We start from the raw sequence: 26,781 nt of genomic DNA, 5'->3' as shown, positions 1-26,781 counted from the left end.
CCAACACAGTTTGTACAATACTATATTAAACACCATCACTGCAATCACATTGCTCTAATATACCAAGCAGTAAAGGTGATGTGCAGCACAGTACATATCTAACAAATGAAGCAAGAGCATTATTACTGATGTATGTAGAGTGCACCAGATGTAGTGTTTTGGCTTTTCACTTTATTACCTTTATTTTTGGGATAAAGATTACTCACTACACACTGGTTAAATGATTTATCCTTACACACAGGTGGTGATATAGAAAAACAAATAAGAACAAGTCCTTATAAAATGAGTCCATATAGAGCTGAGGTTAAATTGTAGGTAAGAACAATAAGACGCGGTGGGACGTGTGGCTATTATCCGCTGTCACGGTCTGTGTTTCTCGGCACTGAACTTTATTTCTGCAAATTGGGACAGAATGCAGAGTGGAGAAGGGGCGGGCTGAGACAAGAAAACATCTGCAGCTATGTGCTTTTTCTTAGGCCAAGTACAATTCCCAGCCATCCCCAAAACCAGTATTAGACTGCAGAAGGTAGCTTTAAAGGGAAACTTTTAAAAATATGTTCATTGTCTTCATTGTCATTATTTTTATTAAAAAAAATATATATATATATAGTATCTCACAACAGTGAGTACACCCCTCACATTTTTCTAAATATTTTATTATATCTTTTCATGTGACAACACTAAAGAAATTACGCTTTGCTACAATGTAAAGTAGTGAGTGTACAGCCTGTATAACAGTGTAATTTTGTTGTCAAAATAACTCAACACACAGCTATTAATGTCTAAACCGTTGGCAACAAAAGTGAGTACACCCTAAGTGGAAATGTGTAAATTGGGCACAAAGTGTCAATATTTTGTGTGGCCACCATTATTTTACAGCACTGCCTTAACCCTCTTGGGCAAGGAGTTCACCAGAGCTTCACAGGTTGCCACTGGAGTCCTCTTCCACTCCTCCATGACAACATCACGGAGCTGGTGGATGTTAGAGACCTTGCACTCCCCCACCTTCCGTTTGAGGATGCCCCACAGATGCTCAATAGGGTTTAGGTCTGGAGACCATGCTTATCCAGTCCATCACCTTTACCCTCAGCTTCTTTAGCAAGGCAGTGGTTTTGGGTGTGTTTGGGTCGTTATCATGTTGGAATACTGCCCTGCGGCCCAGTATCCGAAGGGAGGGGATCATGCTCTGCTTCAGTATGTCACAGTACAAGTTGGCATTCATGGTTCCCTCAATGAACTGTAGCTTCCCAGTGCCGGCAGCACTCATGCAGGCCCAGACCATGACACTTCCACCACCATGTTGCCGCCACACGCGCTTGACACCATCTGAACCAAATACGTTTATCTTGGTCTCATCGGACCACAGGACATGGTTCCAGTAATCCATGTCCTTAGTCTGCTTGTCTTCAGCAAACTGTTGGCAGGCTTTCTTGTGCATCATCTTTAGAAGAGAAGATTCTGGGACGACAGCCATGCAGACCAATTTGATGCAGTTTGTGGCGTATGGTCTGTGCACTGACAGGCTGACCCCCCCCCCCCTTTAACCTCTGCAGCAATGCTGGCCGCACTCATACGTATATTTCCCAAAGACAACCTCTGGATATGACGCTGAGCACATGCACGCAACTTCTTTGGTTGACCATGGCGAGGCCTGTTCTGAGTGGAACCTGTGAAGCCGCTGTATGGTCTTGCCCACCGTGCTGCAGCTCAGTTTCAGGGTCTTGGCAATTTTCTTATAGCCTAGGCCATCTTTGTGTAGAGCAACATTTATTTTTTTTCCAGATCCTCAGAGAGTTCTTTTGCCATGAGGTGCCATGTTGAACTTCCAGTGACCAGTATGAGAGAGTGTGAGAGCGATAACACCAAATTTAACACACCTGCTCCCCATTCACACCTGAGACCTTGTAACACTAACAAGTCACATGACACCGGGGAGGGAAAATGGCTAATTGGGCCCAATTTGGACATTTCCACTTAGGATTGTACTCACTTTTGTTGCCAACGGTTTAGACATTAATGGCTGTGTGTTGAATTATGTTGAGGGGACAGCAAATTTACACTGTTATACAGGCTGTACATTCACTACTTTACATTGTAGCAAAATGTCATTTCTTCAGTGTTGTCACATGAAAAGATATAATAAAAAATTTACAAAAATTTGAGGGGTGTACTTACTGTTGTGAGATACTGTATATATTTTTACACTTGCTCTAAATTTCAAATAAGTAGTTTTTTGTTTTTGCTAATTTTTCCTGATGTCTGTATCATGTGACAGCCATCAGCCAATCACAGACTAATGTAAGCATTGTGAACTCTTGCACATGCCCAACAGAAGATGGCATCCTCAGAAAGTATGCCATATAAAAAGACAGTGCACAATTTGATGATAGAAAGAGATTGTAATTTTTTTTTAATTCCATGATCTATCTGAATCATGAAAGATATATATATATATATATATATATATATATATATATATATATATATATTAGTGGCACAAAAAAAATCCCCCATACTTTGCATATGGAATATATGGTTTTAATTTTCAGTAACATTTGTCTGTCCTGGTAGATATGTATATGGTATAAATGTACCAAGAGATATATATTGATATCTATAAACAATAAAGAATGTGCTATTTATACATTTTACTACTATTAGATGTTTTGAAGTTATGTAATAGCTTCTTCCAGATTTATTTTTTTACATTTAATTTTTAATTTTGTTTATTTAATATTTTGAATCATATGTTTGTTAGATATTTTGTATACCGTTTCCATGGTAACAGTTACCTTTGTAACATACTGGTCTTTTTGTAACATAAAAAGCGCTTGTTCTTTGTTAGTCACTATGCCTAATGGAACAGTAAATTGTCTGTTGAGAAACTGATGGAAGCACCCCCAACATGGCACACACATCTGACACGCTACTTGCAAAAAGTCAAAAGATGTGTGTGCCATGGTTGGGGGTGCTTCCATCAGGTGCAAGCTATGGAAGATAGATATGTGACAAACATATCCCTTTTTGATGGGCTCTTACACTACATTCAAAATAAACCCCCACTTATTCAATATCTGCTTCACACAGCATTAATCTATAAATCCTACATTTTTTAATTCACCATTTTAGTATTATTTCCATATGTGAGTAACCCACAGTTTTACAATACAGTATTGTTCAGCTGTTCCATACAGATTAACAATGAGGGTAAAATATTTCCTGTCTCATGATGCATAGATAGCCAAGGCAGAAAATAGATTGATCTGAGATGTCATTGCAGAAAATGACTTGTATTCTATTCATTATTATTATTAATAAAAGGGTTCAGTCTTTGTGTGCAAGAAACTGGCACCAGGGCAAGGACACCTCCTTGGTTTAATTTAGAAGTGAAGAAGATCCCTGCTCTGGCAGATGGGTAAAGCGGCATGATTATGTAAAAGTCTGACATAACTCCCCAGCCTTCAGAGATGCTCGTCTGCTCTCATTTGCCAGCCATTAACACACAGGCTCTGGGAGATAATTAGAAAACACCAGGACCAGGCAAAATAATCCCAATCATATCCCTCAACACTTTCCCTCCACTTACATACTTGTATTTATAAACACACATTTATATACACATATTATTTAATATGGATATTACATCCTGGTTATTAATGAGCATTCTTTAATATCTGTGTCAAATCTTATTATATGAGAGATCAGTTTGTACAGAGTTTGTTCCCAAATTCTTAAAACGTCAAACCAGTAGTCCTTATTTACGTATGGTGTCATTTAGGGTCTGGTGAATTGCTATAGCGGCCTTGTATTTATTTAGTCACAAATATTCTGCTATGTTGCTTAGTGGATAGGCTTTATTTGCTCAGAGCAACATTCGATGACCTATTATTTAGATTAAAGTTATTTCTGAACATTAATATACTTCTTTTTACTGGGTAGGGTCTGCTTTTGTCATCTCTTATAGGGTTTTATTTCAGACCCCTGTTCATTTGGAGAGCCCAACAGGATTTTGAAAGGGTTCTCCTAATACTCATTAATTTTTTGATAATCCTCTGAGCTGGTACATTGATGTGTGAATATATATAAATAAATACTTTATATAAAATATATAATAAAATATATACACAAACTCATAATGGTTAATGAGTAACCTTCTATATTCCTGCCAAACTTTATTGTACAAGAGATGAGTTTGTTTTCAATCTGTCTACAACTAAAGTGACACACTTGCATTACATAAAGGTATCTTGTAAAGATTGACCATGCAGTCTCTGTTTCTGTGGAATCATCATGCAGCCTATTGTATTATGTCCTGTAATCATCATGTAATCAGCAGCAATGCTGCTCTGTGAGACCTTACTGGCTCATAATTGAGGGTTGGAGGGCAAAGGAGAAACAAAATGGATTTGAAAGAGAGATGAGGGAGTGAGAGAATGAGAACAGCAATCTGCAGGAAATTAGCTGCAAGAAACATGGGTGACCCTTAAAACAGGTCACTAGAATATAATTGCTGAGAATAGAGATGGAATTGTGGAGATGTGTCTCTTTGGCGATACCTCTTAATTCATTGGTCAATCTAAGTAGCTGTCAAAAGGTGACACTGCAGAGAAATACTTCTTTATTCAAATATGAAAAACAAAATTAAAATATGTTTTGAGTGTATTTCACAGTTAAAATGAAAGTCAATCCTAGCATTGTACAAACGCTAGGAGTGACTATTGAAACAAATGAAGGGGACTTTCATTCATGAAGTATAAGATACTTCATGTAGAAAGCTCCTTTATTTGTTTCAACCGATTGCTGTTTTTAGCTGCTACAGCAGCCCACGGCTAAAAAAATGTTTGCTAAGAGGTGACGTTTTCACCTCTTAGCCAATAACTGTGCGGTAAATCCGGCTCCCATAGGCGCCAAGCCGGATTTACCGCACGGCTATTGGCTAAGAGGTGAAAACGTCACCTCTTAGCAAAACATTTTTTTAGCCGTGGGCTGCTGTAGCAGCTAAGAATGAAAGTCCCCTTTATTTGTTTCATTAGTCAATCCTAGCGTTTGTACAATGCTAGGATTGACTTTCACTTTAACACTGCCTGTACAAATGACTGTTTTGTTTTTTTAAAACGCTGTCAATTAGTCCTTAAAAGGACAGTGTACTTTAAAATTGTTTTTCCCTTAATGTGTTTTGAATGACTTATTAAAACAGCTGTAGAGTAAAAAAGTATGATAAATAGCTTCTTAATATTTAGTTTTGAATATGAAACAGCTGGTATTTTTCTCTAAAAAACGACAACACATCACAAATGTACTGAGTTTGCAGGGAAATCGGATTTCCTTATTTTATCACTTTCTGTACACACATGCTTCTTTATATTATCTCTGTCTGTATACCAACGTCCATCTTTTTTATAGCCTATACTTAAGTATAGAAACTTTTAGTATAGGTAGGGCTACCACAGTCTAATTTGGCTATTTCAATTGCTAATATAAAGGTAAAGGAGCTATTTGTAAACAATTTACTACACTCAAGCAGGTAAGATGGATCATCAGGAACAAATTAAAGGGGATACATTTTTAGGGTAAACTGTAACTTTAATGAGACATGGGGATCAAAACTAAACTTGAAAAACATACCTAGACAGAAGTGTAACTAGAATTCATTGGGCCTCAGTCTGAGGGACATACATACACATATAAACATACACACATAAATTCACATACACGCATATACATGTGTGTATATATACACACACACACACACACACACAAATACACATACACACACCAACACATGCACTCATATATAAATATACTCACAAACATAAAGGCATGTACACATACATACATACATGTACAAAGACATGCACAAAACACACATACACACATACAGACATGCACATACACACAGGCATGTATACACACATACCCTAGAGGGAACAAGCTTCTTTGAAATCTAATTCTGCATGAGCTGCATCAGGTTGGCCTCCTTAAAGGATGGGCCCTGTAGCAGTGGAGACCCTGAGACCCATGTAGTTACGCCCTTGTACTTAGGTAGTCTCAGGGGCTTTAATTCACTAAATGAGCACAATCAGTTGTAGATGCACTTTTATACAAAGTGAGTTACAGTTAGAGAGGCTCTCAAGCTTACAATCTAAATGAAGTACATGGAGAAGGTGAGAGAGAAGGAAACATAAGTAGTAGAGACATCTTAAAGTAAGATGTATGTTCGTGAACAGATATGTTTTTAAGGAACACAAAGTTTTTGAGACTAGAGGCAAGTCTGACTGAGTGAGGCAAGGAGTTCCATATGATAGGTGCAGTTCTAGAAAAGTCTTGTAGACGAGAGTGTATGGAAGTGATAAGTGATGAGGATAGAATAAGGTGTTGGGCAGAACGGAGGGGACGGGTTGGGGATTATTTGCAGACAAGGGCAGAGATATAGGAGGGTGCAGTGTTGGTGAGGGCTTTGTATGCCAGCAAAGGTGTTGGCAAAGAGGTTCAGCTGATGTTGAGCGATGCTGGCAGAGGCATTCATGATGGATTGCAGTGGGGGCAGGCGTTAGCTTTGGAGACCAGAGAAGAAATAATTGCATTAGTCAAGGCGAGAAATAAGGCAGTGGATAAGAATCTTACTTGTGTCTTGAGTTAGCTAAAGACTTAATGTGGGGACCAAAAGAAAGTTCTGAGTTGTGTGACCCCGAGGCAGCAGGCCTGAGGGGTAGGGGTGATGACAGTGCAGTGTTGTGTACATTAAATGAATTTTGGACAATGGGGAGATTGGTAGAGGGAGGAAATATGAGTCCAGTTTTAGAGATGTTAAGCTTAATATAGTGAGAATCTATGCAGGATGAGATGTTAGCTAGGCAGCTGTTGAGACGAGTCAGCAGAGAGGGTGCAGAAAGGTAGATGTCAGTGTTGTCAGCATAAAGCTGATACTGAAACCCACAGGACTTGAATAATGAGCCAAGAGATGATGTGTAGACTGAGAACAGAAAATTTCCTAGAACTAAGCCTTAAGGTACCCCAACAGAGAGGTTTAGAGGGGAAGAGGAGCCAGAGAAGGATACAATGAAAGTATGGTTAGAAATGTAGGAAGAGAGCCACAGTAGAGCTGTGTCACAAATACCCAAGGATTGAAGGGTCTGGAGCAGCAATGGATGGTCAACAGTGTCAAAGGCTGCAGAGAGGTCTAAAAGGATTAGCAAGGAGAAATGACCTTTAGACTTGGCAGTAAGTAGGTCATTTGTCACCTTGATGATGGCAGTTTCAGCATAGTGTTCGGGGGCGAAAGCCAGATTGCAAAGGATCGAGAAGATGGTTTGACAAGACAAAGTGTGATAAGTGTTTATAATAGTGATGTCGAGAATAGTTCACTGGCAAATAGTTCCCGGCGAACATCGCATGTTCGCGTTCGCCGCAAAGGGTGAACATATGCGATGTTCGGTCCGCCCCCTATTCGTCATCATTGAGTAAACTTTGACCCTGTACCTCACAGTCAGCATACACATTCCAGCCAATCAGCAGCAGACCCTCCCTCCCAGACCCTCCCACCTCCTGGACAGCATCCATTTTAGATTCATTCGGAAGCTGTATTCTTAGTGAGAGGAGGGACAGTGTAGCTGCTGCTGATTTAATAGGGAAATCGATAGCTAGGCTAGTGTATTCAGTGTCCACTACAGTCCTGAAGGACTCATCTGATCTCTGCTGTAAGGACAGCACCCCAAAAAGCCCTTTTTAGGGCTGGAACATCAGTCTGCTTTTTTTTTTTCCTGTGTAATCTAATTGCTGTTGCCTGCCTGCCAGCGTGTGTGTCAAGCTCACAGCGTATACTGTGCCCACTTGCCCAGTGCCACCACTCATATCTGGTGTAACAGTAGTGTACATTTAATAAAAACAACACTTTTTTGACTGTGAAATAATAGCAGTCAGTTTCCTTCACACGTGTGCATTTCAGTGCCTGCCAGGGCACAGTGTCACCCCAGTGCAACTCATATCTGGTGCAACAGTAGTGTACATTAACCCCTTAATGACCACAGCACTTTTCCATTTTCTGTCCGTTTGGGACCAGGGCTATTTTTACATTTCTGCAGTGTTTGTGTTTAGCTGTAATTTTCCTCTTACTCGTTTACTGTACCCACACATATTATATACAGTTTTTCTCGCCATTAAATGGACTTTCTAAAGATACCATTATTTTCATCATATCCTATAATTTACTATAAAAAAATTATAAAATATGAGGAAAAAAGAAAAAAAACACACACTTTTTCTAACTTTGACCCCCAAAATTTGTTACTCATCTACAACCACCAAAAAACACCCATGCTAAATAGTTTCTATATTTTGTCCTGAGTTTAGAAATACCCAATGTTTACATGTTCTTTGCTTTTTTTGCAAGTTATAGGGCCATAAATACAAGTAGCACTTTGCTATTTCCAAACCATTTTTTTTTCACAATTAGCGCTAGTTACATTGGAACACTGATATCTGTCAGGAATCCCTGAATAGCCATTGAATATATATATTTATTTTAGAAGACATCCCAAAGTATTGATCTAGGCCCATTTTTGTATATTTCATGCCACCATTTCACCACCAAATGCGATCAAATAAAAAAAATTGTCAACTTTTTCACAAACTTTAGGTTTCTCACTGAAATTATTTACAAATAGCTTGTGCAATTATGGCATAAATGGTTGTACATTTTTCTCTGGGATCCCCTTTGTCCAGAAATAGCAGACATATATGGCTTTGACGTTGCTTTTTGATAATTAGAAGGCCGCTAAATGCCACTGCGCACCACACGTGTATTATGTCCAGCAGTGAAGGGGTTAATTAGGGAGCATGTAGGGAGCTTTTTGGGGTAATTTTAGCTTTAGTGTAGTGTAGTAGACAACCCAAAGTATTGATCTAGGCCCATCTTGGTATATTTCATGCCACCATTTCACCGCCAAATGCGATCAAATTTAAAAAAAAAAGTTACATTTTTCCAAATTTTAGGTTTCTCACTGAAATCATTTACAAACATTTTGTGCAATTATGGCACAAATGGTTGTAAATGCTTCTCTGGGATCCCTCTTTTTCAGAAATAGCAGACATATATGGCTTTGGCATTGCTTTTTGGTAATTAGAAGGCCGCTAAATGCCGCTGCGCACCACATTATGCTCAGCAGTGCAGGGGTTAATTAGGGAGCTTGTAGGGTTAATTTTAGCTTTAGTGTAGTGTAGTAGACAACCCCAAGTATTGATCTAGGCCCATTTTGGTATATTTCATGCCACCATTTCACCGCCAAATGCGATCAAATTAAAAAAAATAGTCAACTTTTTCACAAACTTTAGGTTTCTCACTGAAATTATTTACAAACAGCTTGTGCAATTATGGCACAAATGGTTGTAAATGCTTCTCTGGGATCCCCTTTGTTCAGAAATAGCAGACATATATGGCTTTGGCGTTGCTTTTTGGTAGTTAGAAGGCCACTAAATGCAACTGCGCACAACACATGAATTATGCCCAGCAGTGAAGGGGTTAATTAGGTAGCTTGTAGGGAGCTTGCAGGGTTAATTTTAGCTTTAGTGTAGAGATCAGCTTCCCACCTGACACATCAGACCCCCTGATCCCTCCCAAAGAGCTCTCTTCCCTCCCCCACCCCACAATTGTCCCCGCCATCTTAAGTACTGGCAGAAAGTCTGCCAGTACTAAAATAAAAGGTATATATATATATATATATATATATATATATATATATATATATATATAGGATATTTACATATGCTGTTGTGTAGGATCCCCCCCTTAGCCCCCAACCTCCCTGATCCCCCCCAAAACAGCTTCTTAACCCTCCCCCTCTGCCTTATTGGGGGCCATATTGGGTAACCAGTACCCAGTTTGCAAATAAAATGTTTTTTTTTATCTTTATTTCATTTTTCTGTAGTGTAGCTTCCCCCCCCCCAGACCAATCCCCCACCCACTCCCAGATCACTTAGATTTCCAAGTACTAAATATTTTGAACCCCTTTCTCCCACTTAGAAAAACATTTTTTTTCTGTAGTGTAGCGGTTCCCACCCGCTCCCTCCCCGTGCACGCGCCCGCCCGCCTCCTCCCGTGCACGCGCGTGCGCCCCCGGCGATCCCGCCCCCCTCTCTGACAAGGACCACATCGATGGCCGCCCACCCGCCTCCCACTTCAGCTCCCACCCACCAACGAATGCGGCCATCGATGCCCGGTGCAGAGAGGGCCACAGAGTGTCTCTCTCTGCACCGGAGGGGTAAAATTTGTTATTGCAGGATGCCTCGATATCGAGGCATCCTGCAATAACCGGAAAGCAGCTGGAAGCAATCAGGATCGCTTCCAGCTGCTTTCCAAACCGAGGACGTACGCCATACGTCCTCAGGCGTTAACTGTATTTTTTCTGAGGACGTATGGCATACGTCCTCGGTCATTAAGGGGTTAAAAAAAAGAAAAGAAATTTGACTGTAAAATAATAGCAGTCAGTTTCCTTCACACGTGTGCGTTTCAGTGCCTGCCTGCCAGGGCACGGTGTCACACCAGTGCAACTCATATCTGGTGTAACAGTAGTGTACATTAAAAAAAATATAGAAATTTGACTGTGAAATAATAGCAGTCAGTTTCCTTCACACGTGTGCGTTTCAGGGCCTGCCAGGGCACAGTGTCACACCAGTGCAACTCATATCTGGTGTAACAGTAGTGTACATTTAAAAAAATAAATAAAATTTGGACTGTAATAGATTGAATAGCAGTTAGTTGTCTGCAAGTGTGTGTGTCAGGCCTACAGCGTCTACTCTGCCAACTTCTGCCAGTGCACAGTGCCACTCATATCTGTTGTCACAGTAGCTTGCACGCATAGTACCACTAATCGGAAAAAAAAAATGACAGGCAGAGGCAGGCCACCCCGCAGGGGCCGTCGTGGTCGTGGTGCTGTGATTTCCTTTGGCCCTAGAATAATGCCCAGTGTTCAGAGGCCACGTACCCTGAACTCGAAAAGTTCTGAGGACATAGTTGACTGGCTAACACAGGACACCCAATCTTCTACAGCTTCAGCTCGGAACCTTGACGCACCATCCTCCTCCAGCTTAGCTTCAGGCACCTCTCAAGTTACCACTCGCCCGCCTGCCGCCACCACCAACACTAGCACCACAGCCGCTTCACTTGATCTGTCAGAGGAGTTATTTACACATCAGTTGGAAGAAATGAGTGATGCGCAACCATTATTGCCAGAGGATGTAGATAACAGGGATATGTCTCAGTCAGGCAGCATTACACACAATGAACGTACGGTGTGATGATGATGATGTTGTACCCACTGCTGCTTCCTTTGCTGAGTTGTCAGATACAAGTGAAGTGGTTGATGATGACGATGCGTCCGTGGATGTCATGTGGGTGCCCGCTAGAAGAGAAGAAGAACAGGGGGAAAGTTCAGATGGGGAGACAGAGGAGGAGGAGACGAGTTGGAAGCAGGGGGAGGTCGTCGCAAGGAGCTAGTGGCACAGTCAGACAGCATGCATCGGCACCCGGGGTCAGCCAGACAGCACACCAATCAACGCATGCTGTTGCCACCACCAGAATGCCGTCATTGCAGAGCTTAGGTCCAACCTTGTGCAAATGGGGAGTTTGCGGTTGTGCAAATGGACTGTTTGCGGTTGTTTGCGGTGCGTTAAACAGGGAGTTTGGTCTGTCACTGTGAAGCGGGCATAACCCTTACACTACCTGATCGATACAACATCATACCTGATGTTTTAAAGCACGTTATTCCAAACAATTTAGGAATGTTAGGTGATTTATGCCCTTTATGGATTAAAACCAGACTCTGCATCAACTATGTAATTTTCCATGTGAGTTTTGCCATGGATCCCCCTCCGGCATGCCACAGTCCAGGTGTTAGTCCCCTTGAAACAACTTTTCCATCACTATTGTGGCCAGAAAGAGTCCCTGTGGGTTTTAAAATTCGCCTGCCCATTGAAGTCTATGGCGGTTTGCCCGGTTCGCCGATTCGCGAACATTTGCGGAAGTTCGCGTTCGCCGTTCGCGAACTGAAAATTTTAGGTTCGCGACATCACTATTTATAAACAATCCTCTCAAGATGTGTACAAGAGAGGGGAAGAAAAGAGATTTGGTGATAGTTGCAAGGGGATGCTGGATAGAGTGAAGGATTTTTAAGAATAGGTGTGATTAGAGCATGTTTGAGGGGTGATGTAAATGTACCAGATTAAGATTGACTTATTTTGTTAAATAAGCTTAATTCTCATGATACCCTTTGGTAAATAAGGATTAATGCACTACTGGGAGCTAGCTGAACCAATAACAATCGGCAACTAGCTCCCAGTAGATAATTGCTGTTCCTGCGCCTCAGCTATCATAGCTTTTCAATAAAGGATACCAAGTAATAGATCATAAATAGAAAGTAAATTTTTGGCAAATAAGTCAAAACTTGAAACGATAGAACAAATGGCACCACATAGCAACTGTAATATTAAATATTAAATAAAACAAGTGTGGGGAGTAGGCTGTTTTAATTTAATAGGGCTGAGTCATAAATTTAGACAAAGCTAAACCTGTTTAAAGGTTTGAAAATGCAGACCCTTAAAATGTATATTGAATAAACTTGAGAAAAGAAGAGATTTGTAGTGACCTAATAAGTAACTACACAAGAGACAGGGATATCAGCATTTTCTTTTTTATTTGGTTATAATAACCTTAGCAATCATCCCCATTTGGGGAAAAAACACACAGTGCAATAAAGTTCATGCAAGCCTATACCAGATAGAGACCCTGATACTTGGCTAAGCATAAGAACCACATCCAGAAAGTACACGGTAAAGCTAAGGTCATTCAGTCCTAGGACATCAGTTTGCAACATTCACACATAGATCAAGCACTTAAAAAACCAAATCAACAAACAACACTTCTAACAGCGGATGGCAGTGCAGAATCTGCACTAATTGGCCATCATGTTTATCCTTTTTAGCAAACATAGATCCTCATGGGTTAACATGATGGCCAATTAGTGCAGATTCTGCACTGCCATCCGCTGTTAGAAGTGTTGTTTGTTGATTTGGTTTTTTAAGTGCTTGATCTATGTGTGAATGTTGCAAACTGATGTCCTAGGACTGAATGACCTTAGCTTTACCGTGTACTTTCTGGATGTGGTTCTTATGCTTAGCCAAGTATCAGGGTCTCTATCTGGTATAGGCTTGCATGAACTTTATTGCACTGTGTGTTTTTTTCCCGAATGGGGATGATTGCTAAGGTTATTATAACCAAATAAAAAAGAAAATGCTGATATCCCTGTCTCTTGTGTAGTTACTTATTAGGTCACTACAAATCTCTTCTTTTCTCAAGTTTATTCAATGTAATATTAAATAGATTGAATGCAGACCCAGACTAAACTCACACTTAAAGGTATATGAAACCCAAAAAAACATTTTTTCATGATTCAAATAGAGCAGGCAATTTTAAGCAACTTTCTAATTTTACTACTATTATCAATTTTTCTTCATTCTTTATTTGAAAAACAAAACTGGAATGTAAGCTTAGGAGCCGGACCATTTTTTGTTCAGCACCTGGGTAGTGCTTGCTGATAGGTGGCTATGAATTGCATTTCAAATCCCTTTAAATAGCACCTAAATAGAGCAAATATGCGCAGGTTTGTATTCTTAGTAATCTGCACACTGATACTCAGCACAAGCGTTTACCTCTAAATAAGTCTTCCCAATCACAAAAGGAAGGAACTGGATACCAAATATAGATTTTTTTTTTAAATATATATATATATTTTTTTTGTTAATTTAACAAAGATTGTTACAAGATATAAGAAATATGTCCAACGTATTGAAAATTATCCAAGTTCAATCAGGTATACAAATACACAATGGTCAAGCACATTAGACATGTTAAAGGGACATTAAACACTATCACCTAGATTTAGAGTTAGCCGTCAAAAGCAGCGTTAAGGGGTCCTAACGCTGCTTTTTACTGCCCGCTGGTATTTAGAGTCAGGCAGGAAAGGGTCTAACGCTCACTTCCTCACCGCGACTCCAGGCTACCGCAGATCCCCTTACGCCAATTGCGTATTTGGAGTCTTGGGAGAAGTGAGCGGTAGACCCTCTACCGACAAGACTCCTACCGACAAAAAAAGTCAGTAGTTAAGAGCTTTATGGGCTAACGCGTATAAAGCTCTTAACTACTGTGCTATAAAGTACACTAACACCCATAAACTACCTATGTACCCCTAAACCGAGGCCCCCCCACATCGCCGCCACTATAATAAAAATTTTTAACCCCTAATCTGCCGACCGGACACCGCCGCCACCTACATTATCCCTATGAACCCCTAATCTGCTGCCCCTAACATCGCCGACCCCTATATTATATTTATTAACCCCTAATCTGCCCCCCCCCCCAACGTCGCCGCTACCTAACTAATTATTAACCGCTAATCTGCCGACCGGACCTCGCCGCTACTATAATAAATGTATTAACCCCTAAACCTCCGCACTCCCGCCTCGCAAACACTAGAATAAATAGTATTGACCCCTAATCTGCCCTCCCTAACATCGCCGCCACCTACCTACAATTATTAACCCCTAATCTCCCGCCCGCACCGTCGCCGCTACTATAATAAAGTTATTAACCCCTAAACCTAACTCTAACCCTAACCCTAACACCCCCCTAACATAAATATAATTTAAATGAAACAAAATAATATTCCTAAAATTAACTAAATTAATCCTATTTAAAACTAAATAATTACCTATCAAATAAACCCTAATATAGCTACAATATAACTAATAATTACATTGTAGCTATTTTAGGATTTATATTTATTTTACAGGCAACTTTGTATTTATTTTAACTAGGTACAATAGCTATTAAATAGTTAATAACTATTTAATAGCTACCTAGTTAAAATAAGTACAAAATTACCTGTAAAATAAATCCTAACCTAAGTTACAAATACACCTAACACTACACTATCATTAAATTAATTAAATAAATTACCTACAATTAGCTAAATTAAAATACAATAAAATAAACTATTCTATAATACAAAAAAACAAACAAACACTAAATTACAAAAAATAAAAAAGAATTACAAGAAGTTTAAACTAATTACACCTAATCTAAGCCCCCTAATAAAATAAAAAATCCCCCCAAAATAAAAAAATGCCCTACCCTGTTATAAACTACCAATGTAATCAGCTCTATTACCAGCCCTTAAAAGGGCTTTTTGTGGGGCATTGCCCCAAAGTAATCAGCTCTTTTACCTGAAAATAAAAATACAATACCCCCCCAACATTACAACCCACCACCCACATTACCCCTACTCTAACCCACCCAAACCCCCCTTAAAAAACCTATCGCTAACCCCCTGAAGATCTCCCTACCTTGAGTCGTCTTCACCCAGCCGAGCTGAATTCTTCATCCAAGGTGTGCAGAGGAGGTCCCCCATCCAGTAGAAGTCTTCATCCAAGTGGGGCAAGAAGAGGTCCTCCATCCGGTAGAAGTGTTAATCCAGGCGGCGTCTTCAATCTTCATCCATCTGGAGCGGAGCCATCTTCAAAGGAGCCGACGCGGAGCCATCCTCTTCAACCGACGACTTTCCGACAAATGAAGGTTCCTTTAAGGGATGTCATCCAAGATGGCGTCCCTTCAATTCCGATTGGCTGATAGAATTCTATCAGCCAATCGGAATTAAGGTAGAAAAAATCTGATTGGCTGATGCAATCAGCCAATCAGATTGAAGTTCAATCCGACTGGCGGATCCAATCAGCCAATCGTATTGAACTTGCATTCTATTGGTTGTTCCGATCAGCCAATAGAATGCGAGTTCAATACGATTGGCTGATTGGATCAGCCAATTGGATTGAACTTCAATCTGATTGGCTGATTGCATCAGCCAATCAGATTTTTTCTACCTTAATTCCGATTGGATGATAGAATTCTATCAGCCAATAGGAATTGAAGGGACGCCATCTTGGATGACGTCCCTTAAAGGAACTTTCATTCGTCGGGAAGTCGTCGGTTGAAGAGGATGGCTCCGCGTCGGCTACTTTGAATATGGCTCTGCTCCGCTCCGGATGGATGAAGATTGAAGACGCCGCCTGGATGAACACTTCTACCGGATGGAGGACCTCTTCTTGCCCTGCTTGGATGAAGACTTCTACCGGATCAAGGACCTCCTCTGCGCACCTTGGATGAAGAATTTGGCTCGGCTGGGTGAAGATGACTCAAGGTAGGGAGATCTTCAGGGGGTTAGCGATAGTTTTTTTTTAAGGGGGGTTTGGGTGGGTTAGAGTAGGGGTATGTGGGGGGGGGGGTAATGTATTTTTATTTTCAGGTAAAAGAGCTGATTACTTTAGGGCAATGCCCCGCAAAAAGCCCTTTTAAGGGCTGGTAATAGAGCTGATTAAAAAAGGAGGATAATAGAAACTGGAAATTTGGAACTGATCCGGTATCCCATCCCTCAGAACATAAGAGGCGTTGCCATATTTTAGAATTATTTTATTTTATTAAAAACAATAACAACCTGCTGCTGTTGGCACTATTTTACTGCCTGCAATTGTGTGTTTTCAATATGCATCTCACCCCAACAATGCTAGGGAGGTAGGTTCACAGGAACGAGTATTGTTGGGGTTTCTTTAGGAAATGTATTTTGTCCATCTGCAAAAAGAAATGTCCTCTTCTCTTTTTATAAAACATTTTATACTCTTTGCTAGGTCCCTAGCTGTTCTTAACATGTTTTAACTTATAATTAACACAGTTTTCATTTAGTGAATATGCTAAAACTTTATTTACTTGTTTTTATGATGCAAATACAATTGTGGATATCTTAGTCATCAAATGGCTTTGTTTTCCATTTTAATTTGTATAATTCTTAATATTACTTTGTGGTGTAGTCATGTTTCCTAGACGCATTGTGGGACTGGAATGTGGGAGCCAGGTTAAACAGCTTGTTGGGAGTATCCCATTGGCATTTTGTGGGGTTAGCTATACCGGAAGGGGAGAGATCAATGAGAATTGTGGGAGGGGCTTAGTTAAGAGTATGTGGTCACAAGTGAATGGTGGGTATGTCTGGGCAGGCTATAGGCATGGATCATGCTGTCACTTCAAACCAGGGCACAGAGAGGCTGTGGGATAGAAGCAGGACAGACCTCTCAACCTGTGACAGTCATGCAGAATGCTGAACAGTTCCAGAGGTATGATGTTTTAGTTCACAGAGAAAGACTAAAATATCCCGCCCCCTGCACTGGCACAACCAGTCAAGCGTGAGCTAGGGTTGTCAATAACCCCAGTTCGAATATTATAGAGGTGATTTCAATCTGCCACCTCTGAGGTGGAGGAAACAGGGGTCTTTGTTTTTTAAATTGAAGACTCTTGTAAGTGAGCCTACACCTCAAGGGTTCTAAAGCTGCAAATGCATAAATGAGCCCCTTTATAGATAATTGCTTCTCATCTAGTACAGTAGTTTTCCATGTGAAGATTTCAAGTATCGTTTTAACATACAAACACTATATTGATTTTGTAATAAAACGTGGTAATTGTAATATTTTAGTTATGTTTCATTTGTTTTGTTTTTTATCAATCCAATAAGGGATTGTGTTTATTAGCAAATTAATTACTCATGCATGCAAAATGGTGTGTGAACAGTCAAAAATAATTTTCCAAGCTTAGCATCTTAAGGTTTTTGGCAATGTGCAGGTCAAATAATAAAAAAAAAAACTTTCAAAACTGGGGTCCCTAATGTATTGTAAAAGCCTTGAGTTTGGAAAACATGGTGTGACCATTCGTATGGAAGATTTTCAGATTACAGGCACTGTCTATAAATCTGCAGTTCATACTGGGTTTTGCCTTATGCCGTGATTTCACACAGGTGTTGCTTGCCATGGTCTTTAAATATTCCTCTCACATATTGCTCTGATTGTATTGATTCAATCTGTCTGTGCTCTTGGAGGGATTATCATTTCGGCTTATATTTGTGTATGTCCCCTGCTGTCTCTCGACCTGCCTGTGGACCACAACTCTGCCAATACCTGTGCATGACTGCTTGCATGCACCTCATTATTGGTAACTACCTTACTGTTACTTGCTGCCTTAAAACCTGTGTATGACCTGCTTGTTTTACTGGTCTGTGCCTATAGAAACTTGCTATAGTTTTACATATTGCTGCCTGCATACCTGTTCATGACTGATTGTGTTACCAGACTGTACATATTAAAGACAAATATTTTTCTTTCATGATTCAGATAGAGCATATGATCTCTTGGTATCCATTGTTGAAGGAGCAGCTATGCACTACTGTGAGCTAGCTGAACACATCTGATAAGCCAATGAAAAGAGACATTTAATGTACAGCCACTAATTAACAACTAGCTCCCAGTAATGCATTGCTGCTCCTAAACCTACATAGGTATGCTTTCCAGCTAAAGATACCAAGAGAATGAAACAAATTAGATAATATAAGTTTTTTTTTAAATCAAATGTTCTGTCTGTTATCAGGAAAAAAAGTAATTTGGGTTTTATGACCCTTTAAATACTGCTAGAAGTTTAGCCTCTTGCTGCTTAAATACCATGTAATTAATGTGCTTTTAGAAATCTGAAACCAGTCGTACAATATATCTTGTTCCAGCTAACTTATTTGCCATTTTCAGGTCTGAATTTTTGTAACCGGATTGCTCCAGCTTTTCGGTTACTCTTGTTCTAGTTACCATTTGTCATTTACTTAGAATACATAATCTGATTGCTGCTTCACTTAAAAGGACAGTCAACTCAAATATTTTTATTGTTTTAAAAGATAGATAATCCCTTTATTACCCATTCCCCAAATTGCACAGAAAACATGGTTATATTAATACACTTTTTACCTCTGTGATTACCTTGTTTCTAAGCATCTCCTGAGGGCCCACTGATAGGGTTGCCACCCGTCCCTTAAAATACAGAACACTTATAAGTTACACATGCCGCAGGGTGTGCAGGGAGGAATATGAATAGTGCTGTCCAGAAACAATACATGTTCCTCCCTGCACACCCTGCAGCATGTGTAACTCATAAGTGTCCAGGAAAACATGGCTGAGGTGGCAACCCTACCCACTGATCACATGACTTTATCTATTGACTTGCATTTAAGCCAATTAGTGCTGTGTTGTTAGAATCCACGGGCATCAGCACAATGTTATTTATATGACTCACATGAACTATCTTCCCCTGATGTGAAAAGCAAATACAAAAGCATGTGATCACGGGGCTGTCTTTAGGGACTTAGAAACTGAAATTTAGAGGTTTAAATGTTATAAAGTAATATAACCATGTTTTTTGTGCAAAGCTGGGGAATGGGTAGTAAAGGCATTGTATATCTTTTTAAACAATAACAATTTCCTTCCATAAGGCAGGGAGAGTCCACAACCTCATTCCTTACTGTTGGGAAATACAACACCTTGCCACCAACACCTGGCCACAAGGAGGAGGCAAAGACACCCCAGCCAAAGGTTTAAATATCTCTGCTACTTCCCCTATCCCCCAGTCAGTCTTTGCCTTTTGTCACTATAGGAGGTGGCAGAGAAGTGTCAGAAGATTTGGATAGTCCTGTAATGGGTATGTTCCCTTCAAAAAAAGTACTTGAGTTTTTAGTAATCATGTCAACCTCTCAGTGAGAGTATTAATGAAAGTTAGAGTCTGGAGATGCAGGGAAAGTCTTTCTGCAATCCCATCCAGACTGCTGCTTAACAGCTCCCGGGCAATCAGTGTTGAGGAGTTTCACTGCTTGCTGTTACATATTCAAGTCCATGTCAGAGGCATCGCTGCAAAACTGTCACACTCGAGAGGCTGTGCCTGTTCCACAGCATGGATCTTGAAGGTAAGATCATTTTATATATACTCTTTTGCTATACAGGGTCACAGTGTGGCTCCTTTATGCCTCGATAGGATCAAGGGTTAATATCTCCTTCAGGGAGATTATTTGAACAGAAAGGGGTTGTTTATAACTGCTTTTATGTGAGAGTCATACACTGTGTTCTTTTGGCTTGGAACAAACAGGTTTCGCTTTCATTTGGTGTGTTGCGCAGCTCATAGCTTGGCGCCTTTATCATAGCATGGGAAGTCCTCTCCTACGCACTACGTGACCGGGTGCAATCTTTTCGTTTTTCCTACGATATTGCTGCGAACATCGCTCCTAAGGAGAGGGTTTTCTCTGTTAGCTGTCTGGGTCTAGGAGGTGGTGAGTGACCCAGCCATTGGGATTATAAAGGTGCCATTTTTTTTAATAAAGTGTTTACCTTTTGTCTGTCCTTCTGTGAATATATCCTAGCTATGGAGGACTCTATTACATTAGAATGTTCCACTCCTTCTGTACTGATTAATAATTCCTGCTTATATTGTGAGGAGGCTGTGGTTTGCACGCCTGCTCAATTTTGTTCCATTTGCCTAAGCACTGTTCTAAAGTCTAAGAAGGGAGACAAGGCTGCTAATACTCATAGCACTATTAGCCCCTCTGAGCCGTCTACCTCTCAGGAATCTGGGTCCCGAGAAATTACTACCCTTTCTACACTACCCGCTCCACATACAGTTCCTCGCGGCCAAACTAATCCTCCATCTAGAGGGGGCTTTTTTCCTGTGGACTTTACCGCGCAGTAACAATCGGCGGTGTCTGCGACCCTGAGTGCCTTACCTTGCTCTAACAAACGCAAGAGAAAGGTTAAAAATAGTTCTCCTGACTTAGTCATCTAAATATTTGTCGGATTTAGCTACTATGTCCCAGCTATCCGAGGATGAGTTAACCTCTGTAGCTTCAGAGGATGACCTTTCTGAGTCGGAGACTTCAGTTTCTAAACTTCCTTCAGCGGAGGAACCCTTTTTTAGATTTAAAATTGAGCATCTGTGTTTTTTATTAAAGGAGGTTCTTTCTACGCTAGAGGTTCCAGAGTCTGACTTTTCCTGTGCCAGTTAAGATGGCGAACATTATTAGTAATGAATGGGAAAAAATAGGAACTTCTTTTTCCCCCTCGTCTACTTTTAAAAATGATTCCCGGTCCCTGACTCTCAATTAGACTTGTGGGGTTCCATCCCTAAGGTGGATGGCGCTATTTCTACGCTGGCTAAGCGTACTACTATCCCTCTGGAGGATAGTTCTTTTTTTAGAGAGCCCATGGATAAGAAAATGGAAACTCTTCTGAGGAAGATGTTTAAACTTACGGGTTTTTATTTCAACCGGCAGCAGCTGCTGCTGCAGCTACCTACTAATGCGACACTCTGTCGGAGCTCATTGAGGTGGAGACTTCCCTCAAGGATTTTCAAGAGAGAATTAAGGCTCTAAGAATTGCTAACTCCTGTGACGCAAATATGCAGATTATTCGCATTAATGCAATAGCTTCTGGCTTTGCGGTTCTAGCCCTCCGGGCTCTCTGGTTGCAGTCTTGGTCTGTGGATATGACTTCTAAATCCAGACCAGATTTTATTTGGTCCAGGGCTGGACTCCATTATTTCTACGGTTACCGGAGGGAAAGGTGCCTTCCTACCGCAGGATAAGAAAAATAGGCCTAAGGGACGGCAAATGTCTAATCTTCGTTCTGAGAAATCACAATGACGACAATCTTCCTCCAAGTCCGAGCAGCCCAAGAGTACTTGGAAGCCGGCTCAGTCCTGGAATAAGTCCAAACAGACTAAGAAGCCTGCCAAGAACAAATCGGCATGAAGGGGCAGCCCCCGATCCGGTATCGGATCAAGTAAGGGGCAGACTGTCTTTTCTTTCAGACGCTTGGTTCCAGGATGTACAGGACCCTTGGGTCCTGGAGGTTGTATCTCATGGATACAGGATAGGATTCAAGTGTCATACGCCCAGGGGCAGATTCCTTCTCTCCAGGACGTGGTTTGTGGATCTGTTGGGGATGTCCTCATCTCAGTGGAGGTTACCTTGTCACAGGGTCCTTTTGTTCATCAAAACCTAAAAGGTTGACTGCTTAGTCTTAGCCAAGAGAGGTTTTTCTGAGAGTGTTATCGACACTCTGGTTCAAGCTCGTCAGCCAGTTACTCATCGTATCTACCATAAAGTGTGGCGGACTTACTTGTACTGGTGTGAAGAGCGTGGCTTTTCCTGGCATAAGGTTAAGGTTGCCAGAATTTTATCTTTTCTCCAGGATGTTCTGGAGAAGGGTCTGTCTGCTAGTTCCCTGAAGGGACAGATATCGGCCCTGTCAGTGTTACTGCACAAAAGTTTGGCTGAGCTTTCCGGATGTGCAGTCCTTTGTTAAGGCTCTGACTAGGATCAGACCTGTGTTTAGATCTGGGGCTCCACCTTGGAGCCTAAATTAGACTTGTGCACAATTTAAATAATTCGGTTTGTTTCGATTCGGGTCGTAAAATTTTTTTTTTATGTTAAACCGCTGCCACTAAATAAAGCTATTGACCCCTAAATCGCAATCCCTCAACATCACTAAGACTGCCTAAACCTATTAACCCCTAAACCGCACCCCCCACATCGCCAACACTAACTAAACCTATTAACCCCTAAACCGCTGTTCACAAACATTGCCAATACTAACTAAACCTATTAACCCCTAAACTGCCGGCCCCCACATCGCAACAACCTAATTTAAACTATATTAACCCTTAAACCTAACACCCCCTAACCCTAACACCCCCTAACTTTAACATAATTAAAATATAACTAAATTAAAGTTACAATTATTAACTAATAATACCTATTTAAATCTAAATACAAAGTAATTTACCTATATTAACCCCTAAACCCAACACCTCCTAACCCTAAACCTAACATCACCTAATTTTAACATAATAAAAATATAACAAAAGTTACAATTATTGACTAATAAAACCTTCAGATATTGTAGCTATCTTAGGTTTTATTTTTATTTCAAAGGTAATTTTGTATTTACTTTAACTAGGTAGTTAGTAACTAGTTAATAACTATTTACTAGTCTATCTAGTTAAATTAAATACAAACTTAACTGTGAAATAAAAATAAAATCTAAGCTGCCTTACACTAAATCATACCATTACCAAATAAAAAAAAACTACCATTACAAAAAATAAAAAACAGTAAAATTACAAAAAATTAAAAAAACCTACAATTACAAAAAACGAAATTATCCAAAACAATAGAAAGTATTCCTATTCTAATAACCTTAAAAATAAAAAAAAAACACCCCAAAATAAAAAATCTCTAAGCTATAATAAACTACCAAGGGCTCTTAAAATGGCCTTTTGGTGGCCCTTAAAAGGGCCTTTTGTAGGGCATTGCCCTAAAGTTAACAGCTCTTTTGTTACAAAAAAACACCCCCCTAACAGTATACAAACCCCCACCCACCAAACCCATAAAATAGAAATAAAGTAAAACCTAATCTACCCATTGCCCTGAATAGGGTATTTGTATGGGCATTGCCCTTAAAAGGGCATTTAGCTATTTTGCTGCCCAAGCCCTAATCTAAAAATAAAAAACCACCCCAAAACGAAAAAAAATCATTACACAAAATAACAAACAAATTATCAAAAATTATAAAAATTATTCCTATTCTAATATCCATTTAAAAAAAAAAAAACACCTCAAAATAAAAAATCTAATCTAGAATAAACTACCAATGGCCCTTAAAAGGACCTTTTGTAGGGCATTGCCCTAAAGATGTCAGCTCTTTTTCTGAAAAAAAAATTACAAACACCCACTAACATTACAAACTGCCACCCCCCCAACCCACAATATAAAAAATATATCTAAAAACCTAATCTACGCATTGCCCATAAAAGGGCATTTGGATGGGCATTGCCCTTAAAAGGGCATTTAGCTCTTTTGCTGCCCAAGCCCTAATCTAAATATAAAAACCCACCCCAAAACAAAAAAAATACACAAAATAACAAATTATCAAAAATGATTCCTATTCTAATACCCATTTAAAAAAAAAAAAAATGACCCAAATAAAAAATCTAATCTAGAATAAACTACCAATGGCCCTTAACCCCTTAAGGACAAGGCCATTTTTCAATTTCTTTCCCTGAAGGACCAGGGCTTTTTTTAAATTTCTGCAGTGTTTGTGTTTAGCTGTAATTTTCCTCTTACTCATTTACTGTACCCACACATATTATATACCGTTTTTCTCGCCATTAAATGGACTTTCTAAAGATACCATTATTTTTATCATATCTTATCATTTACTTTAAAAAAATGATAAAATATGAGGAAAAAATTGAAAAAAACACACTTTTCTCTTGTAAGGTGTATCCAGTCCACGGATCATCCATTACTTGTGGGATATTCTCATTCCCAACAGGAAGTTGCAAGAGGACACCCACAGCAGAGCTGTAATATAGCTCCTCCCCTAACTGTCATAGCCAGTCATTCTCTTGCAACTCTCTACAAGCTAGGATGTTGTAGGAGAGAGTGGTATAAATATAGTTAGTTTATTTTCTTCAATCAAAAGTTTGTTATTTTTAAATAGTACCGGAGTTGTGCTATTTTATCTCAGGCAGTAAATAGAAGAAGAATCTGCCTGAGGTTTCTATGATCTTAGCAGGTTGTAACTAAGATCCATTGCTATTCTCACATATGTCTGAGGGGATTACACAGATGAGGTTCAGCGAGAGAATGGCGTGCAGTTTATTCTGCTATCAGGTATGTGCAGTTATAATTTTTTCTAGAGATGGAAAACACTAGAAAATGCTGCTGATACCGGATTAATGTAAGTTAAGCCTGAATACAGTGATTTAATAACGACTGGTATCATGCTTACTCCCAGGGGTAATACCCTTATGATATTTACAATATAAAACGTTTGCTGGCATGTTTAATCGTTTTTATATATGCTTTGGTGATAAAACTTTATTGGGGCCTAGTTTTTTCCACATGGCTGGCTTAAATTTTGACTAGAAACAGTTTTACTGAGGCTTTCCACTGTTATAGTATAAAAGTTACAGTTGGTGCAGTTAAAATTACAAACTGTGACATCCAGCTTCCCTCGGGAGTCCCCTGTATATTATAGGACATCTCTAAAGGGCTCAAAGGCTTTCCAAAGTCGTTTATTGGGGAAGGTAGGACCACAGCTTGCTGTGGCAGTTGGTTGTGACTGTTAAAAAAAACAACAAAAAAAAAAAAAACGTCTATTTCGTTTTTTTGATCCGTTTTTTGAACTAAGTGGTTAATCATCCATTTGCAAGTGGATGCAATGCTCTGCTAGCCTATTACATACACTGTAAAAATTTCGTTTGATTTACTGCATTTTTTCACTGTTTTTCAAATTCTGACAAAATTTGTTTCTCTTAAAGGCACAGTACCGTTTTTTATATTTTCTTGTTAACTTGATTTAAAGTGTTTTCCAAGCTTGCTAGTCTCATTGCTAGTCTGTATAAACATGTCTGACATAGAAGAAACTCCTTGTTCATTATGTTTAAAAGCCATGGTGGAACCCCCTCTTAGAATGTGTACCAAATGTACTGATTTCATTTTATGCAATAAAGATCATATTCTGTTTTTAAAAAAATTATCACCAGAGGAATCTGACGAGGGGAAAGTTATGCCGACTAACTCTCCCCACGTGTCAGACCCTTTGACTCCCGCCCAAGGGACTCACGCTCAAATGGCGCCAAGTACATCTAGGGCGCCCATAGCGTTTACTTTACAAGACATGGCGGCAGTCATGGATAATACACTGTCAGCGGTATTAGCCAGACTACCTGAACTTAGAGGTTAGCGAGATAGCTCTGGGGTGAGACAAAATGCAGAGCATACTGACGCTTTAAGAACCATGTCTGATACTGCCTCACAATATGCAGAAGCTGAGGAAGGAGAGCTTCAGTCAGTGGGTGAAGTTAATGACTCAGGAAAGATACCTGATTCTAATATTTCTACATTTAAATTTAAGCTTGAACACCTCCGCGTGTTACTTAGGGAGGTTTTAGCTGCTCTGAATGACTGTGATACCATTGCAGTGCCAGATAAATTTTGTAGACTGGATAAATGCTTTGCAGTGCCGGTGTGTACTGATGTTTTTCCAATACCTAAAAGGTTTACAGAAATTATTAATAAGGAATGGGATAGACCAGGTGTGCCGTTCTCTTCCCCTCCTATTTTTAGAAAAATGTTTTCCAATAGACGCCACCACACGGGACTTATGGCAGACAGTCCCTAAGGTGGAGGGAGCAGTTTCTACTCTAGCAAAGCGTACTACTATCCCTGTCGAGGACAGTTGTGCTTTTTTAGAGCCAATGGATAAAAAATTAGAAGGTTACCTTAAGAAAATATTTATTCAACAAGGTTTTATCCTACAGCCCATTGCATGCATTGCCCCTGTCACTGCTGCTGCGGCATACTGGTTTGAGTCTCTGGAAGAGGCTTTACAGGTAGAGACTCCATTGGATGACATACTTGGCAAACTTAGAGCACTTAAGCTAGCCAATTATTTTATTTCTGATGCCATTGTTCATTTGAATAAACTAACGGCTAAGAATTCTGGTTTTGCTATACAGGCGTGCAGAGCGCTATGGCTTAAATCATGGTCAGCTGACGTGACTTTAAAATCTAAGCTACTTAACATTCCCTTCAAGGGGCAGACCCTATTCGGGCCTGGTTTGAAGGAGATTATTGCTGATATCACGGGAGGAAAAGGTTGTGCCCTTCCTCAGGACAGGTCCAAATCTAGGGCCAAACAGTCTAATTTTCGTGCCTTTCGAAACTTCAAGGCAGGTGCGGCATCAACTTCCTCTAATAATAAACAAGAGGGAACTTTTGCTCAATCCAAGACGGTCTGGAGACCAAACCAGACCTGGAAAAAAGGTAA

General features: G+C 40.0%; 1 protein-coding gene across 1 annotated transcript in view; it reads left to right on the top strand.

The window, feature by feature from the left end:
• The window catches only part of SRCIN1 (SRC kinase signaling inhibitor 1), a 412,206-nt gene that overhangs the window by 113,059 nt on the left and 272,366 nt on the right, over nt 1-26,781 (top strand). The window lies entirely within an intron of this gene.

The sequence above is a fragment of the Bombina bombina genome, chromosome 1 (genome assembly GCF_027579735.1).
Source record: "Bombina bombina isolate aBomBom1 chromosome 1, aBomBom1.pri, whole genome shotgun sequence".
NCBI lineage: Eukaryota > Metazoa > Chordata > Amphibia > Anura > Bombinatoridae > Bombina > Bombina bombina.
This window is presented reverse-complemented; position numbering and strand designations above follow the sequence as displayed.